Here is a 19,778-nt window from a genome sequence, read left to right as displayed (position 1 = left end):
TTTTTTTTGTGGAAAGAAATCAAGATTCCATCAGGTGTATAGATAGACATCCTGTGAAATTTTTAGGAATCTCATCTTAAGCCTCTCATTATGCAAGCTCATAGTCATTTTAATTCAATACTAATTGAAGACAAGATACTAAACAATTATAGAGCCTCCTTGTTACTTTAACTGATAATATAATCACACTGATGTTTAATATTTTGGTTTATTGATGTTTAATACATTCACACTAAGAACTGAAATCACAAATGCTTTTCATTTGATGCTGCAAGCATAGGGTTATTTTGCAAGCACTTCAAAGAGGGGTTGTCTTTGACCACGACCTGTTTGTTTGGCTTCTTAAAAAGGGTAAAGGAATGCTTTTTGACATTTTCATTGAAGATTCTAAATTCAAATTCATAATGCCAGCAGGCAAGTAATTGCCAAATATTTTATGAAGACAGTCCTAAGTACTATGTACACAACATAGTGACTGATTATAGCAATTGTGAATTTAGGGGTCATTTGGTGAAAGCTGGAATGAGAAATCCATTTAGTGGTTACAGGTCACTAATTGATACCTTTGTAGAAAACTTATTGCCAAAGAGGAACTTAGAGCACAAGGAAATGTCCTATTGCAAACGCTATTCAATCTGCCCATTAATTAAGCACTTGGGAAGCTTTGTTAACTTGGACAGGACTCAAGACCATTATTTTGGTCACTAGAGCAGCACTGACTTAAAAGCATTAATTTAATTTCCTAACATGTTCATAAGCTAGCTGAATGACTAAACCTGCATTATATTTTATCCTTCAGACAGGGAACCAGAGGGCAAAGCTGATTTAGATAAAGTGTTTTTACGGTGACTGTGTAATATTATAATTAAAAAAAGAACAACTAAGACAGCATCTGGCAGTGTGTAGGTTTAAACATATCAGATAATATCACTATTAGCAGCCACATCCTGTGGCCTTTTCTGGTCCTTTTCACATTTGCCTTTTCTGAAGCATTTGGCCCAGTCGCCTACCTCTTCTTGCTGAATGTTCTTTTCTCCTTTGATACACTTGTATCTCACTCTTTTACACTCTGGTTCTGTTCCTCCTTCTCTGACTGATTCCACTCAATCCATTTCAGCTTCCCATATCTGCTGCTCGCCAGCCTCACCCACACACACACCTTAAGGATTTGTTTTTATGGATCTTTCCTTATCCCTTTTTTCTCAAGCCCATGTACTTTATTCCAGGGAAGTGTTATGAGCTGAATGTTTGTGTCTCCCTCAAAATCCGTAAGTTGAAACCCTAACCTCCAATGTGACTGTATTTGAAGGTGGGGCCTGTGGGAGATAATTAGGTTTAGATGAGGTTGTGAGGGTGGGGTCCTCCATGATGGGATAAGTGCCCTTATAAGAAAAGGGAGACATAGAGGTCTCTCTCTACACATGTTAAAAGAAGAGGTTCTGTAAGCATGCAGCAAGACGGTGGCCACCTGCAAGACAAGAAGTGGGCCAACACCAGGACCTCAATCTGCTAACACCTTGACCTTGGAATTCCCAGACTTCAAAACTGTGAGAAATAAATGTCTGTTGTTCAAGCCACCCAGTCTATGGTGTGTTGTTATAGCAGCCTATGCTAAGACAGGAAGTAAATTGTATTTACTTTTAGCTTCAATGGTCAATTTGAGGGGATGACTCTCCAGTAGAGATCCCCACCCAGACTCCTGGTTCCAGCTGCCAGCTGGGCCACATTTGTACTTTAGTGTCAACAGCCCCAAACAGATGCTATCCCACAAATAATATCACGTCTTTCTAAATAGATCCCATGTCTCTACCTTGTCCCTTACTTTGATTCTTGGAATCATTCTGCTCCCTCTAACCCAGGTCCAGAAGTCTGGATGCACTTTTATTCTCCTCAGTCATTATCCTTTACTCTTACATCTTTTAATTAGTTAGTAAGTATTGTTGATTATATAGGAGACTGAAAGCGTGCAGTGAACATCTAACTTTATATTCTATATAGTTCTAATGTCACTTTTGAGCTCACAACTTACTTCTGCTGGTGACAGTGATGGGTGAGGATTGCCAATTTAAGATATATCATCCCTTCCTGCTTAAAGTAGCTCCTTTGAGTTCACAACAGTCTCTTTTGTAAGAATGATCAGCTTTTCCAGGTTTTATTCCTTTTCTCTTTCATAAGAAGTAGCCTTAGTGTGACAGTGCTAGTCTTTAACATTATATTCAAAATTTTCTTTTAGTGGTTAAGACCTCCACATTGCCTTTTTATTGTGTTTCCCTTTTACTATTACTGTCCTAGTAATTCCTAATTCAAATGTCTGCCTCTGGCTGAATAGTGAGAAAGTCATCTAAAAACAAACAAGAGAAGAAAGCATGTTAATACATCTCACAGCATAACCCTGTTAAAATGATGTGCCTCAGATGCCTCTGGAAGGCATTTCTTCCTTCCTATTCTCACCACTCTTCTCTTCAACTTCTGTGACATTCTTCGAACTTCGATTACTGTGGCTCCAATCTCTCCCCAGAAATTCATCCTTCACACTCTTACCCAGGTATTAGTCACCCTCCTCAAGTAGGTTCTAGAACCTGAGTAGTACGCACATAGGAAACCCAGTCTCTGTTGCAACAAAGCCAAGCCTTCCACAACCAGGTCTTACTCTATCATGGCCTGAGAAACGCTCTTCTTCCATACTTTCAATGATAGAGAGTGTTCACTATTTCACAGATGTTCTATCTATACCCCTTACACTGCACGTATTGCTATTGCTGCCCAGAATGAGTCTGCACTCCTATATCTCCCTAGAGAAACTGTATATATCCTTAAATGCTTTGCTCAAATGTTATTTTCTCTACTGAGTATTTCCAGATTCCCTTCTCAGAAGCTAATTCCTCCTCCTTCTATCCTGCCACGTTATTTTCTCTAGATTTCTTTTGTGTTATTTTGCACACTATACATTGCATTACAATTAGTAGTGTATCCATCTTCTTCTCCAAGTTTTGATATTTCAGTTTCTTGAGGGCAGTAGTTAGGACATATTTATATTTTATATCACATGGAGTACCTAAGAATATCAGATCCTCAATGACTCTGAGCTGAATTGAACAATAAAAGTGTTGGAGATAATAAAAGTCAAATAGTTGCATTTTATTACCCCTTTACATTGAATCTATACCCTGGAGACTACATTGCTGGCACATTTTGTATTCCTTGAAGTTATGCTTTCAATTCCCAGGAGGTTCTTAGATAAATAGAAAAATACTCAATTTTTTTCCTTAATGGAATAAATATAATGCCTTTATCAGGAGATTAATGACATCACTTCAGATTCCAAAGAAGTAACTTTGGAAAACTTGCCAAAATCTATCATGCTTTCTTTTTTCCCATTGAGCTTAAAAATTGGGTTTCTGCTAAAGAAGCTAAAAGCAAATAATTTTTCCCTCCAGGTAGATTTTACAAAGAAAACAAAATTCAGATAGCTAGCCAAAACAAACTAGCTGAAAGCAGCTGAAAAAGTTACAGACAGAGAGGTTATTTCATTTTGGAGTTCAAGTGGCAAAGCAGTCATTGTATTATGTGAATCCTAAATTGGCATTTGGCAGCAAACAAGAATCGTTTGCAGGAAATAATATTCTTTATTTCCCTAAATGCCAGTCACCTTTGAGATTCAGTCTGAAGTCCCTACTTTCATCTCTCCATGAGCAGCTCTCCTCGCCTTTTCTTTCTCTAGGGCATAATAATGATGCTATGTTTTATTCATTATGCCTTAGGGAAACTCAGACTAGTAACACAGGCTATGATTAGCAATCCTCATTTCAGGATTGTCCCCAGTAAAGTCTCTAATCACCTGGGCTGCAGGTGAACCAGGTAAGGCAGGAAAAATGGCTACTATAAAGCTGAAAATTATGATACTCTCTGAAGAGACACATAAAGCACCCACCTATTTTATCAACTTATTTTTCAGAGCCTCTCTTTAGATGTTCAGTGACTCTCTTAAAAGAGTGATGTGCTCTCATTGAAAAAAAATAAAGTTTCCAACCCTTCTGGTTGCAAAGATAGGCCTTTTTTTTTTTTTTTTTACTGTAAATCAATGTGTTGCTGTCTTGTTTTCTCAGCTGCAAGAAAGATGGACACAGCACAGAACCAATGGTGCTGCCTCCTCGCCTCATTTATCTTGTGGATCCGTAACCAGGGCAGCCCAGCCTTAACCATTTCGCTTTCCCTTTGCTGCCATACCAGCAACTATGAATATAGGTACTTAAAAAGAGAGGATGAGGTTATTTTTCTGGACATCAGGTGCAAAAGATCGGTATAGTTAAAGTTCTCAGTTTATACCGCTCCACCTTTATTTGTCTGTGCCAAAGTCCTTTCTTATTATTAGTTTAGTTACGTTTTAATTTACTTATTTCTGTTTGGCCCCATTTTTCACTCACCCCTTCCCTACCCCTGGACCCAAAAGCAGACAATCATTATAACATGCTGTCACACAGCTTTCTGGTTTTACGTGTTCTTGTAAAACAAGTAATGTTATTTGGTGTGCCTGAAGCTTAAGTTTACGTAGATGATACTGCAGTAAAGATCTCATTCTGCTGCTTATTTTTTCACTCAGAATTACCCTTTTAAAATCTTCCCACGTTGTTGTGTGTACATTTGCTCCTTGCTTCTAATGTTGCTTTGTATTCTACTTGGTGGTATCTAATCCCCACTGAAGGATACTTTGATTTTGGTTCTCTGTCAACATGAGACTTGCTGCAATAAACATGCTACAAGAGCTTGTTCTGCATGAGAATATATTTAGGATAAATTCCTTAGTAATGAGATTCCTGGATCAGAAGGTATGCATATATGTAATTGATCAGTAATTTAATTTATCAAAGATTCTATGCATGCTAATTGAGTTAATTATTTGATGTTTTATAGTTTCATTGCTATTGTGAATGATGTACATTAAAATCTATTTTCGAGCTTATTTCTGGAACAGACAAATGCTGTTGGTTCTTTAAAGTTTATCTTACAGCCAGTTACTTTGCTGAACTCTTATTATTTCAAATAGTTTGTTGGTTATGTTTTTATAATCTAAAAATAATGATAGCTTCACTAGTTTATGACATTTCTTACACCTCATTCATTTTCTTTGGCTTTTAGTGTTGGTTAGAATCTCTAATATTATATCAGTATAGTTGTACTAAAAGAGATATTCTTGTCTTTTGACAGTCTTAATGTTTCTATATTAAAAACATATGTAATAGGTTTTTGTTACATAACCTTTAGGGAAATTCCACTTTATTCCATTTTTTAATGTTTTTTAATAATTATAAATCAGTGTTAAATTTTATCATATGCATTTTCTGCATCCATTGTGATAAGTATATATTTTTTCCCGTTGGTTATTATCATAGTAAATTAATAAAATTTCTGCTGTTGAACTGTCTTTGCATTTTTGGAATAATTAATCATAATGTATTTAAATTTTTTCTTATAAAATCACCTTTTTATTTAACATGTTTGCATTCGCATTTGTAAGTAAAAATTGGGCTATAATTTATTTTCTTTGACTTTCCTTATCTGTTTTTGGAATCAACATTTTATCAGATTCAAAAACTAGTCAGGCAATTCTAATTCTTTTTAATTATTTTTTTCTAATTTCTGGAATAACTTGCTTATGATAAGAGCTAAACATTCCTTAAAATGTTGGCAGAATTATCTATAAAACCATGGGGGTTTGGAGCTTTTGGTGAGGGGCATATCTTTTCCTATCATTTGGTTTATTTAATGCTTGTTGGTTTATTCACTTTTGCTATTTCTTCTTACTTCTATGCTGGCTTTTTTATCCACTTGATCTGTTTTTTGAAATATAGTTATATTATTCTCTCACTAATTTTTATCTCTATTAATTGGTAGTTATTTCATCATTTTCATTCTATGCTTTTATTTGTATATTCTTTCATTTTTTGGTTACTTTTTCCAGGTTGAGTTATTAAACTTTCCAACTTATTTTGTTAATATTCTTTTGTTTGTTCTCTATTTGAGTAATCTTACTATAGCTTTCTTATTTCCTCTTCTTGATTCTTTGAGTTTAGATTTGAACTTTTGTTCTAATTAATGCTTAGCATCATTTTTGTCTTACAATTTATATCCTTTAGTGTGTTCATTGATACTGGCTTCTAAGCATTTTCTAGTTTCCTTTATAATTTTCTTTTTGATTCAATGGTAATTAAGTGGAGTTTTTTAGTTTTCAATCATATTGTTTTGTTGTTATTTTTAATGTTATTGAATTATAGTCAGAGAATGTAGCCTGCATGACACTGACCCTTGAAATAAAATGAAGCTTTCTTTGTAGCTTAATACATGAAATTTAAATTTTCTACGTATATGCATAAAATAAATGTATCCTTTTTTGTTTTACAGTTTTATATTATCCAATAGCCTGACTTATTAATTGATTTGTCCAGATCTTTTATATTACTGTTTACTTTTTCCCTATTTGCTTTATGATTTCAAAGGATACATTAAAATCTAAATTTATAATTAACAAGATTTGTCAATTTATCCCTGAAATTCTGTCAGTTGTTTCTTTATACAGTTTGAAATTATATTGTTATATCCATGTATGCTCATAAAATTATATCTTCCTGCTCTTTCTTCCCCTTTACCAGTTTATAACCTTCCTTTTTGCTTCTTTAAAATACTTTTCTTTTTCTACTATTACGGTTGCTACACAAGATCTCTTCAGTATATATTTATCTCACGTATTCTTTTCCAAATTTGTATGTTGACCTTTTTTTTTTTTGCCTTTTCATATTCAGTGTATCTCTTGCAGAAAACATACTGCAAAATCTTAAAAAAACAAATTCTTTGTCTTGTAATTGATGATCATGAGCTCTTTACATCAGAACAATTTTTGACTTATTTTTGCCGTATTTTCCATTTTTTTTTTTTTTTTACTGTTGTACACTTTAGTTTTCTTCTTTTTTCCTGCTTTTTATTGAGTCAGTCAAGGTATTTTTTAGCTAGTTTAACAGTTGTATGTTAAACTTTTTTTCTATTTTGGTTATCCTTAAAGTTAGCTCTACACTCATGTTTATTTATCCATGTTAATTCTTTAAATTTATGAATGCTTACATATCCCCCTGTCAGCCTAGGGGGGCTGAAGTGGGATTTGAGGAGGTGAGTGGCCCAACTGAAAAAATGCATGAGGAACTTGCCATACCACACAACAGACTGCACAAGGAGCCGACATGGAGCCAAACAGCACTTTATTCTATTGCCACAAGGTGATGCGTGTGGCGGGCGACAGTGGCAGCAACAGCGGGCTCAGCACTTTCTTCTAGTTTAACAAGATGGCGCCCCAACATGGCGCATTTGTCCTGCTTTTATCTATTTTCTGCCTGCACATGAGCAGTGTTCATTTCTTTGTTCATGAGGCTTACATAACACCATTAGTGCAGGCGTACCTCTACTTTCTTTGTTTAAAACTTATATAACTGGCATATATGCACAATCATTATTTACCTTATACTACAAGTATGTTGTGACCTTGGCCTTGGGCCCCATGGCATACTCATCCAAGGCCACTGACACCCCCTCCATAAAATATATATTTCAGCATATTTTCTTGTCCATTTGGCCTGTCTACTATTTTGATATTGTCTAGTATTTTGATTGAGTTCTTAAAAATTCTTAGTTTCTTTTTTAATCTCAGTTTTCTTTGACAACAATGTGTATATTGGAATTTGATCATCCTTATTTCTTATATCTTTTATAACAACCTCCAGAATTTATTACTTTTTTATTTCATTTTTCCCTCCAAGAGCGTTTTTAAAGAGGGTTGTTTTGTGAAAATTTTGTAAAAGACTTATTTGCCAGAATAGATTATACCCTCCCATTTAAATAATTTAGTTGCATATCTTGTTCTAGTTTGATGATTATTTTACTCTAAAATATTACCCCATTGTCTTTTTAAAATCTAGAATGTTTGTTGAAATGCATGATGTCAGTATAACTCTTGTTCTTTTTAGATAAACTACCCTTTCTCTTTTGAACTTTTAAAACTTGCGCTTTGATACTCTTTAATGTTATTATATTGTGTCTGAGTGTGCGCCTTTTTTTTGGCACCCTATAAGCTCTTTCAAACTTGGGTCTTCCATCCTTCTTTAATTCTGGGAATTTCTTGAAATATTTCACCCTATCCATTCTTTTACTCACCTTCTGGGGTGTCTAATTTCTAGACTTGGCAATTCTGTGTATATCTTCCCTGTCTCTTATCAGTTTTGCTCTCTTTTTCCTTTCCTTCTGCCATCAGGGACACTTTCCCAACTTGCTATTCCAGCACTCTACTTTGTTCTACCTGAAGGCTCATCCTACTTTTTTCCCCACCATTATGTTCTGAGATTTTCCTATTCTATTTTTTATATTTAATACCACCATGTGGTCTTCTTTCAAAAATAACTTGTTTTATATATTATAGATAAATATGATATATATTATTATGTCATAACATTGTATATATTAGATAGATAGATAGATATGTTTAATATATTTCCTTATCTTTTAAGTCTGTTTACCATACTTCAGTGTATTTTCCTTGTGTGTTTGAGGAGGGGGAGAGGATGAGCTCTAGCACAGAGAAATCCAAATACTACAGAACCACCACTGAAGATTCAGTTTGCTAAAGAGTTAGGTACTGCCGCTTAAGAATAAGCCAATGTAAGAGAGGCAGTGCCCTTCAGTCGTGTTCTCCCAAACCTGGATTGCACATGGTGGGGAAGGTGGGGTTGTGGTTGATATGGAGCTGATAGTGAATGTCTGAGGGCAGCTGGTCAACCTCACCCAGTTTTTTTTTTTGTTTTGTTTTGTTTTGTTTTGTTTTTTTAAATCAACTCTACATCCCAGTGGGGTTTCTGAGCTGCCCAGATATGACACCTCCAGTGATTCTCCCCAGGCCAACAAGGCAGATACAAGAGCAGAAAAATAAATATCAGATATAATTTCATGTAATGAGATGAGCCTCAGAGAAAGTAAACTATTAAAGGACTTTAGAGATGACAGTCATCAAAAACCTCTCTAAGGAGATGACATTTAAGAAGAGGTCACAATAAAAAGAAAAAGTCAACAATGCAAATATCTTGAAGAAATGTGTTCCAGGCTGAAGGAAGAACAGTGTGAAATCCCTGAGAGAACAATAAACTCCCAATATTCAAGGAGAGTTGGAACACAGTTAGTAAGCAGATTTGTATATGAGTTTTCAAACTATTCAGGAGCAAGAACTGTTAAGGTTTTAAGCATTAGGCATGAAGTTTCAGTTTTATTCAAAGTGCAAATGGAAGTCATTGAAGGGTTTTAGGAGGTCCTGGCAAGCCATGATTATATCTGAAGTAGTGTGGTTACAGTGAAGATGGGGAAAAGGGCAGCAGTTTAAAGTATAATTGGTGAATATAGTTTGTAGCATAAAACATTCATTTGCACCATCTTTCATGATTTCTTTTTTTTTCTTCAACCCAAATTTTGCTCTGGAAAATTAAATCAATGTCTTTTGTATTTCAGAATGCTGATATTTAATCTAGAGTTTCTTTCATTATTGTCTGCCTGTCAATCTTTATCTTTCTGAAATCTTTATATATCACTGCAACCTGATGATAAATTTACACTGAAGTCTCAATTTTCCTCAACTCAATGTACACATTCAGGCATAGATCATAAATGTTTTAAGCGGTAAAGAACTGAATTTCTTTATGTTTAGAAGGCCATTGTAGAGTTCCTTGGAGTTCAGTCACATGATTCTCATCATTGCTCTCAATCATATAGCCTCTTTATCGAGTCTACCTCACCTCATAAAATGGATACAATGCCCCCTTTCACAGCCCAAGGCATAAGATAAATTTTATATCATAAGAGAATTATGATACCAAAGTGGGTAATTAAATGTGCATCAGACACCATTGCTCCTGAAGTCAGTAACCACATGCTATCACAGAGAAGCCCCTAAGGGTAGTTTCTCAAGATTTGTGGACTAGTCAATAATGAGGGTCATTTTTCATAATGCATAAAATTAAATGGCCATCCTGGTATCCTTTCCAAAACAGTCATGTTCCATAGTGGTGGTGTGTTATGTCTACTATTAATAGCTAGCAACTTTAAAACACAGTCATCTTGCTAAAATATTTTAAAGTTCTTCACTGAGAACCATGGCACATAAAATTCTCACAAAAATAGGACTGTATTGTACATGCTCTTTTACCTCCCGCTTTTTAAAACATAATAATGTATTGTTAATCTTTAAAAAATTTCGATGAATATACTCAAAGTATAATTTTAAACAATTATAAGAATAACAACAATACTAGCTTTTGGCCTTTTGTTACCCAAGTGATTTATATTTATTTATTTGTTTAATTCTCACAATTTTATGATGTATTATTTCTATATGTAATGCTATAAAAATAGCCAAGTTTATAATTTCTAATAATAATAGCTAACATTTACAAAGTGCTTGCAATGTGATAGTCACTGTGATAACTGCTTAACATAAATCATTTTATTTATATTTTTTCCTGATAATTCTATAAATATGTCCCATTTGTTAAATGGGAAAACTGTTCATAGAGACAAAATAACTTGACCAAGTTAATTAGTGAATCCATAATTCAAACTTATGGAATGGGAGAAAATATTTGCAAATAATGCAACTTACAGAGGTTTAATTTCCAGAATATATAAACAGCTCATACAACTTAATAACAAAAAAACAAACAACTCAATCCAAATATGGGCAGAAGACCTAAACAAGCAATTCTCCAATGAAGACATACAAATGGCCAATAGACACACGAAAAAATGCTGAATATCATTAATTATCAGACAAATGCAAATCAAAACTACAATGAGGTATCACCTCACGCCAGTCAGAATGGCCATCATTCAAAAGTCCACAAATGATAAATGCTGGAGAGGGTGTAGAAAAAAGGGAATCCTCCTACACTGTTGGTGGGAATGTAGTTTGGTGCAGCCATTATGGAAAACAGTATGGAAAGTCCTCAAAAGACTAAAAATAGACTTACCATATGATCCAGCAATTCCACTGCAGGGCATATATTCAGAGGGAACTCTAATTCGAAAAGATACATGCATCACAATGTTCATAGAAACACTATTTACAATAGCCAAGACATGGAAGCAATGTAAATGCTTATTGACAGATAACTGGATAAAGAAGCTGTGGTATATTTATATAATGGATTACTATTCAGTCATAAAAGAATAAAAAGTGCCATTTGCAGCAACATGGATGGACCTAGAGATTGTCACAGTAAGCCAGAAGCCAGAAAGAGAGAGAAAATTACCATATTATATCATTCATATGTAGAATTTAAAACAAGAAAAAAGAGGGCACTAATGAACTCATCTACAAAAGAGAAACAGACTCGCCGACATAGTAAAGAATCTTATGGTTACCAGGGGAAGGGAGCTGGGAAGGGATAAATTTGGGAGTTTGAGATTTGCAAATGTTAGCCACTATATATAAAATTAGATTAAAAAACCCCAAATTTCTTCTGCATAGCACAGGGAACTATATTCAGTATCTTGTAATAACCTTTAATGAAAAAGAATATGAAAACAAATATACACATGTATATGCATGGCTGGGACATTGTGCCAGACACCAGAAATTGACACACCGTAACTGACTATACTTCAAATTAAAAAATAATAATTAAAAAAGAAAACCAGGTTAAAAAAAAAGTGAATCTTTGAAAAATGTAGTAAATGTTACTGGATTCCTCCCACCATTTCAGTGCCCAAGTGCCAGGAGATCTGAGCTTAACCAGAAGCCAAGGTGTAATTTGCTATCTGGTACTTGGAATTTTCCAGAATATGAAAAATAAGTGTTGTCAACCTAAAAAATAAGTAGAGTGATTTCCTGGTTGTTCTGCTTCCCCTGCCTCCTAACAGACTTATTTTCCTACTTTCCCTGCTCAGCTGGTTTCTCCTTGGGATTGGCCAATTGAAAGAACCAATAGAAGATGGGGAAGAGGGGAGAAGAAAATCAACGCATTTCTTCCCACTCCCTTCCTTGGTGCCACATCTCTACACCTTCACGGCTACTGCCCTGGAGGCTCCTCCAAGTTGGCTTTATCTCTGAAAATGCCTTTTCTTTCCGTACTTCTTTCAGCCCCAGCTGAAAACAGCTATGACTATTGTTGGTCTCTGGAAGCCTCATCATCCCTTATTGTTCTTTGAGTCTTTCTCACCCCTTCTATATACAGTCCCTTGATTAGAGTCTCTTCATATGAATCTTCAGTGATGAGTTCTGTTTCCTACCAGGGCCCTAACTGATTTTTATTTTTAATCGCAAACTAGATTGATCAGTAGATTATATTTTCTAGTGTCAGAGATTATGAAAGCAGGACGACAGTGTTTGCAAGTTATAATGGCAGCCAAAATAAAAGTATATGGTTGTACAGAGAGAAAAAAAAAGAAAAGAAAAGAAACAATTAGCCAGATATTCCAAGGATTCACTTATCAGTAATGGTATCCATATTGCCTGGAAGTTTCAATTTCACTGGGAACTGTCAATCAGGGTCTAGCCATTGTAAAAATGTGGGACCAAGAAAATAGAAATGTTGAGTAATAAAGATGCTGTCAGATATTCCATAGAGATATTCCAGTCCTTAGAGCCAGAGGAAGTGACAGATTTTGCAGTATAGCTGGGAGAGGTGAACTATGAAATTGCAGATCCCAGGGCAAGCAGTGAGGAACCCCTATTACATGCTAATTCAGCACTTCTGTGTTGCTGTGGTACAGGAAAACAAAACTGTCATTTTTATTTAAACTCTCAGGAGAATTCAGTCTAAGATTTTTTGGAGCTTCCTCTCTAAGCAACAAGTTTGGGAATTCATATCATTTTGTTTTGATAATTATTTCTTTGATAATTGACTATATTGCACAAGGTATTTTACTTTCCATTTGAGTTTAATTTTCATATTCCCTCATACCTTTGTTCAACAAAAGAAAACTGGTTGAGTCCTATGAGATTTTGCTTAAACTTCTGGAAATATCCTATTTCTTCCATATCGCCCCAGGCAATCTATTTAGCAGATGCCTACTTCTTTCCAAGGTACTGCTCAGGACTAACTCTGGCCTCAAGTCATTCCTGGCACTCCCATTTCCAGTCTCCCCAGATAAAATTCATCACTTCTCCTATTGCTACTGGCCACTGTACAAAGCCCCTGTAGGGGAGGCAAAACCACCTCTACCCATCTTCGGTTTGCAGCTGGGACTCTTTAACAAAAAGACAGATTAACAAGAGAAAAAAAACGTTTGTTACTGCATGTAGCCTACATCATGCAGGAGAAATCTAAACCCAAAGTAACTGAAAATGATGGCTTAAAATTCCAGCTTATCTAGCATCTTCAACAAAGGACGATAAATTGATGGAGAAATGACAGGTCAAAGGAAGGAAGTTTGAGGGTTCCAAGGGCAGCAAACTGTGAGAAGCAAACTAATGGAGAAAGGTTTATTTGAAGATAGTCTCTAGGTTGATAAGAGTCTGTCTCCAGTAAAAAGAGAATTGGTATCCTGTCTTTAGGCAGAAAAGGGGGAGCTTTTTCTGTGTTGGCTGCTTTTTAATTACCTTCAGCTCAAAGTAATTTTTACGTCAAAAGGTGTATTTTGGGGCAACATATTCTGGTTTCCTTTACTCCTTGTACTTTTTTTTAATAGTCTCTCTTATCTACCAATATTAAGCCCCCTAAGGGCAGATTTGTGTCTCATTTGTCTCTTTAACATCTAATACAGCACCTAGCCAGAATTTGCATATAATAATGACTTTTGAGTAAGTATCTTTTTAGTCCAACATATGATATGAAGAACAAGTAGGTATTTAATTCAATTTTTCTAAAATTTGCAGTTATGTTCTTTTTAATATTATAAAGAACTTACCTAAGAATAATTGAGGCAGATACTCCTAATTATCCACCTAATATCCCTTTTCCCTTACTTACTAACAGAACCCTAATTTTTGGATGAAAGAGATGTACTGAGTTTAAAATACTCTTCTTCTTAGGCTCCCTTGAAGCTAAGGCTAGTTATGTTCTCCAGATCTAGCTAATGTGATATAAGTGGAGGTGTTCATGGAAAAATAAGGCTTTCTGGTAACTTAGGTGGTAAGTATGAGTGTGCATTACATACCCACATACACAGACTTACTAAATTGGTGTAAATTTTTGCCATTCCATCTTTGTCCTTCTTTCTTTGAACACAGATGTGACACCTAGAAGTATAATGGCCATTCTGTCTTCTGGGACCAGAGCTAGAAGTAGCCTGGTTCTTTGTACATGATCCTATTTGGCTTTCAACTTTATTCTTCGTTATGTGAGATTAAAAAAAATCCTTATTTGTCTGAGCCATTGTTTGTCAGATTCCTATAATATGCAGCTGAATACAATCCTGAACAATTCAACAATGCAAGTCTCCTGGTAGCTTTCATTAACTTTTCACTTATCATCGATTCTGTGGACAGGAAAATGGCTATGGGCCAAGATGCAGGAGGTTAACACTGATTCCCAGTCATTCTGAAATCATTTCAAGTGTTGATTCAGTTGCTCCCGCTTCTTTTTGAAATTACACCTTAATAATCTGATTGCTTTTTTAGATAAACTTTATGTATGGGTCTCTCTAGTAAATAATGACAGCTTTAACAGCATGAAAGAAGCATGGCTTTAAGAAACAAATGATTTCTGGTATCTAACTGCTGTCAGATGAGATGGGCTCAACATAATGAGAAAACCAAAAGCGTAGCCTGTGACAGAAATTCCCTAATGTTGAATAGATCACTTTAAAATAACTCTATATATTTAGAAAATTTATTTGGTTACCGAGATGAGAGATATAATGGGCCAATAAGCCATCCTGGCCTTCACTGGTTAGGATGCTTTGCTTCAATTCCCCACAAGGATGTTACCAAGGCTATCCTGTGCCTATGGCACTACTATGGTACCACATCCTCTGAAAATGATTCAGGAAAAGATACACTATCCTGTTCCCTAGTGTGGAGGTTTGTGGTCTCTGTCAAGCACTTTGCCTATAGCCTATTCAACGAAGCATTCTTAGGTAAAAACGGTTTTCCCTATAGAAACTCCTACAGTGAAGCAGTGAAATAGTCTTCACCCTGGTGAGAAAACTTGATAATCCATCGATAGCATTTCCCTCTTTTTGACTAGTTTTCACGCTTATGCAAATGGATCTACCTGTTCAGAATACGGGCACCCCAGTTCCTTGTAATAGAAGTAACCTAAAGTAATTTTTAAATTAAAATAAGTTTAGTTTGGGTTAGAAATTCATTCATTTCAATTCATTCATTAAGGAATTCTCAGTTCAATCTCACTTGGGTAAAGCTGAATAAACAGGCTACTTATTTGAATCTCATTAGCCTTGGCTGAGGTGTTTTTCTGTGAGCCCCTGCCTTCTAAAAAAGATGAAAGAGAAATGGTCATATAAAACCCATCTTCGTGATTGTGGAAAAGGTAAATTACAAGGACATTTTCCATTAAACCATTGAAATAGTCATGTTGTGTTGCCTATAACAGTATTCTTTCCTCCTCCTTCTTTTATAACAGAAGTCAGTTATGTTACAGTATTCAGTCCTCCAATACACAAATATTGGGGTAGTTGATTCTTCCTCCTTTTCCATAAACTTACCAATGTAAGGAAATTCCAGCCAATGAGACATGGTAGACTTTCTTAGGGGATTCTGGAAATGGTCCTCCTCTTTTTTCAAGTTTAGCCTTATTGTTTAAGCTAGTGCGAGCTGGGTTTTCCATTACTTGCAGCTGGAGGGACTCTAACTGATAAAGTCACTGCTTATTTTCCAATGAATTTATTTCTGAATATAGTAGCAGGAAGCACTTTGCATCCCCTGTTATTTCCTTCTTTCTTTTTGAAAACAAGACCTATGTAACTTACCTGGTTTATTTTGACCTCTAGGAAGACTAGAGCCAATTTTCCATGCAGCAACAACTATGCTGACATTTGTTATAAGCATATATTCTTTTATTCTTGACCCTGAAATTCTTGATTTTTTTCCTTTTTCATTTGAACCATCATATCTCTGGGGGTTTTTGCAACCTACATTGTGGAATAATAAAAAATGTATAATTTTATGTAGATTTAATGTATGAGAGATAATTCTAATTAAAACATTTTATTTCTCTCTAAGTCAGTAGTTTTGAAACTATTTTATGGGCTGCAGATCCTGTTCCATAAAGAAAATTTTATATTGAATGCCAATATATACAATGAAGTGAAATTATTCTGTTTGAAGTTTGGGCAACAGCACTGAGTTCTCACCCAAACAGTCCCATACTATACTTCCCTTCTTATATATAACTTCCTCAGTCCTTCTGGAAAATTCTTAAATCTTCTGTTTCTTTTGTCAGTGCTGATGCACCATCTCCCAAAGATACCAAACCATAATCAAATTCCATTAATGAGCTTTGAGTGTTCATCCTAAAATCATTATAGATGATCCTTATACAAGTGTACCCTTAGATGGCCATACTATTAACGTTATCACATAAAGATAATTGATCAACCAGGATGTTGTAGTTCAAATGGATGTAGTCTCTGCTGTCAAAGCATTAAAGCAACAGCATAAATAGATTTAGACTGAACATAGATGTGGGTGTTTCAGTAGAGATCATAAACAAAGCGTATGCTCAGAAACCTACTTTTTATTTCTGTCCTCTTCACTGTGTTCCAACATTCTGCTCTGCAGATTTCAACTTTTTTTCTAAATTTTATGGTTTATTCTTTCATTTTTTTGCTTTTATTAAAATATAAGTATGAACATACGTATCATTATGCGTACATATATATGTATACACACACACACGACTCAAAAATCAGTTCCTACATTGACAAGCTCTGTAAACTTAGTTTTTTCAGTTTTAAAATAAAGATAATACTATAACTCACAGTATTACCATGATGAGTATATTACAGTCTAGTAGGTCTCATATCATTCTGTGAAGTATGTAATTAATGAAAGTGATAATTATTATTGTGTTAAACTTCAAAATGCATACTATGTTGAAAGAAGTATTTTATGAGATAATTGAGCTAAAGATGACATCTCTAATGGTCTGTTTAGTCACTAATTCACAAACTTCATTCATATTTTGTAATCTCACAAAAACTTTAAGTGCTGTCATATTATTTGCTTTTCAGACTTAGGCAATGCTCTTTGCCAAAAAAACCTACTGTCATGTATTGACCTTTTCTGCTCATTAGCATGTTTACATAGTGGCATTACTAACAGAAGAATCTCTACAAACAATGATCAGCAATGAACATTCTATAGATTCTACGTTAATGGTTAGATGAACGCTTTCTGAATATAGAAAAAGATTTAGGGCTTTGCAAAGACAATTGCACTGTAAGCATTTTTGATGAGAAGATAGTAATGTAATGTTGATTTTCTACATTGAGCTAAGTAAAAATAAACAGTATGATGATTGTACTTCCTCAAAAGCTCATAGAGAAGACTTTCCATGTTTTTTCTGTAAATTGAAATCAACAAATCAAGAAGTACTGCTAAATAATTAATATGTGACAAAGTTTGTGCTAAAATACACATTTTACAAATAATCAATTAAAATATTCCATAATGGTTTAGTCCATATGTGGTCATTTATTTACCATGTTTCTATAAAACTGCTCAGAGTGTAAGTTAATCAGAAGTTTGGCAATAATCTAATGTTTTGTGTCCATTTTCAGTGTGAAAAATTGCTAGAGCAAACAAATGACCTCTGTAGTTACCTACAAGTTGCATAGATTAGGTGTACATAAAGTGGAGACCTGTTGTGCCCAGGACAGAATTTATGAAATGGCCAAACAGTAAAATTCTCTGCCAGATCTTCTCATTCTTTGCTCAGGAAGTGTCAAAGAATTCATGTTTCAGAGAATTGGGAGATATAATTTCAGCTTATAACTGCTATAAGAACAGCAGTTATTCTTTCTATCAAAAGCTGGGATGGTATAAAATTCCCCAACTGCTAATGTTCAGGACAGACTAAGAACCAAGATAGTAGAACGAAAAAGTGTCCTCAAAACAGATAGAGCCACGAATCACTAGGGTCTCACAAATAGTCAAAAGAAATCTTTCCCAGAAGTCATCAAAATAGGAAGAGCCGACATTTCTTAGTGTTCATGATTGGCGCATATTGCACGGGACATTCATTTACTGATTTAATCCTCACAAGACCTCTTAAGTAAGTCTTTTCACTGTCTTCATTTTGCTGATCAGGAAACTACAGGGTCAGAATTTAAGTGACTTTTCCAGGGTCACAAGCTAAAGTGTAAGCAGCAGGAGTAGAGATTTGAATGAAGGTCTCTCTGTTTTGGGTACAAATATAAAAAGGGATGTGGCATCAATTTAATTACTATTGAAAATCCTTGAAAAAAACGCACATTTTGTCTGAATCATGCCAGGTGTCAAATGATAATTTTCATTTGCAAATTAAGTTTTTGTTTTAGTTAGAGATCTGTAGACAAATAATATAATTTTTAATACAACATGTATTTAAACAAACTTTCTTTATGACCACACATGGAACATTAAAAAAGAGAAAAAGATAATTAATTAGGCCACAAAGTTCCTTCACCCAAAACCAAAATTTGAGATTACACTCAATGATCATAACAGAATTAGTAAGAATAAAATTTAAGAAATAAAAAAGGGAAAAACTACAGAAATTTGAGTTCTTAAATAATTATCGTATCAAAGAAAATCTAAAACAGTATCAGATGATGTAGAATATAAAGAAAATGATACTACTATCCATTAACAGTTCATTTATTCCCTAAAGCCTCGAAACTGAAACAATGAAACTGAAACATATGGAGGAAAAAATACATTAATTAAGCAAAGAAATTAGAGAAAAAAGTTAAAGAAAAAAAACAAAATATGAATCAATAAAGATAACAACATACGCTAATGAGTCAGAACACAGAAAAGCAGAAAAAATGATAAATTAAATTTTCATAGCTTGGGAAAAAATGCAGAAAAAACATGAAAAACATAATCCTGGAGCACTAGAATTCACAGACACATAAAATACTGACTAATAAGGGGTAACTAACAGACAATAAAAGGTAAAAAAGCTTTGTCAATATTTAAAAATATAAGTTAAATGTTTATTTTTTTCTTAAGAAGTAAAAATTGTATAAAAATGAAATGCAATTAAAAGGTTATTTAAAAAATACTCAGTTTAATGGGTAAGTTCTTTCAAACTGTCAAGGATGACTCCCATTCCATGCATATTTTCTAAGTTTATGGAATTCAGAATAAATAAATAAATACTTTTAAAAATATAAAAATAAAGAACACTTACTAATTTATTTTATATAATTAATACAATCTTGATGCCAAAATATGATGTCTACCCACTCCCCCAAATTATATACTGATTCCTGATATAAATATAGAAGCAATAATTCTAAATAAAAGATGTACAGATCAAATTTTACACAGTGCATATACAAAAGAGTTTTCCAGAGAGTTAGTTCCAGGGATATAAGGATGGCTTATGTTGGGAAATCTATTACATTGCAATAATCCGCTAGGCAATGGTTTACCAAAGAGAATGGTGGAGTTATCAGCCCTGAGTACAGGTACAAAAGGGTGTACTGTTATAGAAAGTTTCAAAACAATAAAACAACTGAATAAAAGTTCCTCTGCTTTTTACTATAACCATGCACTGGCAATAAAGGGTTAATCTCCTAATATTATA

Source organism: Camelus ferus, chromosome 14 (genome assembly GCF_009834535.1).
Source record: "Camelus ferus isolate YT-003-E chromosome 14, BCGSAC_Cfer_1.0, whole genome shotgun sequence".
NCBI classification, from domain to species: Eukaryota; Metazoa; Chordata; class Mammalia; order Artiodactyla; family Camelidae; genus Camelus; species Camelus ferus.
The sequence above is the reverse complement of the archived record's forward strand: the minus strand, read 5'-3'. Positions refer to the sequence as shown.